Source organism: Phytophthora infestans, genomic scaffold (genome assembly GCF_000142945.1).
Source record: "Phytophthora infestans T30-4 supercont1.18 genomic scaffold, whole genome shotgun sequence".
NCBI classification, from domain to species: Eukaryota; Oomycota; class Peronosporomycetes; order Peronosporales; family Peronosporaceae; genus Phytophthora; species Phytophthora infestans.
The window spans coordinates 74,120-76,668 of NW_003303741.1; positions in this window are offsets into that span (position 1 = coordinate 74,120).

Sequence of the window (2,549 nt, forward strand, 5' to 3'; positions counted from 1 at the left end):
GGCTGTCCACAACGGGAACAACCCCAATTTTGAGTAAGCGTCTAGTCAAGTTACAGCGTGGGGGTGCGCTGAACGTCGCGGAAAAATTAGCCTGCGCTGAATTTAGGTCGCCTGATCTCGAACGGTCGTCTTCAAGAGCCGCCGAGAGCGTTCTATTGTGAGAGCGGCGTTCAAGAAACGCAATTGCGCTACGTCGACGTCGCGTACATCCCGCCAACGTCTAACGAGTGTGAGCGCTTCTTCTCTCTCGCTAAGCTGGTGCTGTCTGATCTACGGAAGCGAATGTCTCCAGCCAGGCTCGAGATGATAATGTTTCTGAACTACAATCGTGACTTGCGAAGTTTTGCAAATAATTAAATTATTAATTTTCTCAGGCATCCATGTATTAATTTAAGTATTGCATTTTCGGGCTCTCTGGATTCGGGCGAGTAAAGTTCCTTGATCAGAGTGATTTTGTATTTTTCCATCTCTTAATTCGGTGGGTATTCCCAAGGTCAATCCATACAACTACTTGAAACGGTTGTCCATTTGAGTAGACTATTGAAATATGCTGGGAAGCTTTAGCATTGTAGCATACAGGGCTGCCCCCACCAATCCGTTCGACTCTGTACTCATATACGATTTTTTAAGAATACGATAGGTCCGCGGTCGTTGGCGCCCCGCGTGCTGCGTGTTCTCTGTCGACATGAGACCCGATCAACTCGTGATTGTTCTGGTGGTAGCTCTTATCTACTATGCTGTTTCGATTGGCTCCACCCACATTGTAAGATTTACTAAGCCAAAAAGTAGTACGTATGTGATAATTGGTGATATGAGTGGAATAAGTAAAGTACACTTTCGCGACTTTTTCGAATATCGAGATATCCATGAATTCATGCTGTCAAATATAACCTTGGTCGCTGTTCTATTACGAAATTAAAAAATAAGACATGCTACTTAGTAGACAACAATGATGCTACCTGTGTGAAGAAGACTTTTAACCCTTTAAGACCTGAACTTTTCTTAGAGTCCCTATGGAGGTCTTCAGGACCGCCAATCGTTTATCATAAATACAGAAAATCGACCAATCGAGCTCACAGCTGCAGACACGTGGTAGACCCGTTTTGGCTACACAGAGGGGTGACATAGTGAGATGAGCAGCCAAGAAGAAAGCGACGACAACAGCTCAGACAGCAGCAGTGACATCTGTGGTCTGTGTGGCGGTACGCCGTGCGACTGGGATGCAATGCACGAGCTCCTAGTAGAGCGTGGTGACGAGCTATGCAACAATGTCGATGCCAGTGGCATGAAGAAGGTCCGGAAGGCTGTTTGCCAGCTCTACGTGTATCTCAAGTTCGGAAGTTTAGTGAAGACGCGTATGGTTCGGGTCCCCGAGTGTGTTATGCGAGAGATTCGAGCTCATTGGCATGATTGAAGCGAAAGGGAATATGTTATTGATGTAAGCGGAGGTTAGACTGCTGGGCTAATGCGTCTTCTCTTTCTGATACCAGACGCAGGTTCTCGGATGACCAGCTTAGGTAGCTCGAGATCGCACGGCTCGCCAATAAAGCACACTTCTTCAAAATGTTGTTAAGTATACTGCGGCAATGCCACAAAGGATCACGCTGTTTCACTTCCTCTGGCACCGTATCCGTTGGGTGCAGCGTAATCGCTGCTCGGATTCCAAGGAACAGGTCTCGTTGCATTGTCGACTGGAAAAGAGGGTGGCCATAGAGCTCATTTGTAGACCAATAATCCCGAAGACGGTTGAGAGGGCAGAGGCTTGTGGCAATCTCAAGGCCAATATACGCGTTCAGCTCCCGAAGTGTGATGTCTGGTGTACCGTTTTCACGAAGACGAGGGTTGATCCACTGCAGTAGTGTGTTGCGCAACTTACGTGTGAAGAACAGCGCAAATAGACCCAGTATGCCTTTTTCCCGGAATGCACGCATAGCCTTCTCCTCTTGGAGCAAGGTGATACCACCTTCAGCCTCCAGCCCATCAATGTAGCGCTGGCCAACTCGGAGAATGTCTGGGTCGACTCGAGGACCGATCATCGTGCCGCCGACTGCGCCATCATCCCTACCGACGCATTCAGCATCGTCGCCTTTGCTTTCTTCTTCGCTGTCGTTTTCATTTCCTTGTGACCCGTGGCGATCGTTCCCTTCAGGTTCCCATTCTGAAAGCAATAACTCGATGTCCATGTTACTCGTCAAGTCAGATCTTGAAATGCAAGAATGATTCTGATCGCGCAAGGGGGGAAGGACGTCGCCCACCCTGGTCGTACCTTCGCGACACGTCTGATTGGCCTTCTAAGAGGTCCCGTGAGGGCTTCTGCCCGACTTGGCATCCCAACGTGACCTTTCGTATACTATTTTGCTCCAATAGATGCTCGTGATTTGCATTTTTAGAGGCCCTCGGAGGGTCTCTAAAACCTCAGGGCTTAAAGGGTTAAGCCTAATAACTGCCTGGAATTTCTACTTTCTAATGTCTCTTCATTTGTTAAATTTTCTAACAAGGGTTCAGGATGAATGTCCCTTTCTTTCCTTTGAACACATCAATCCCAGCTG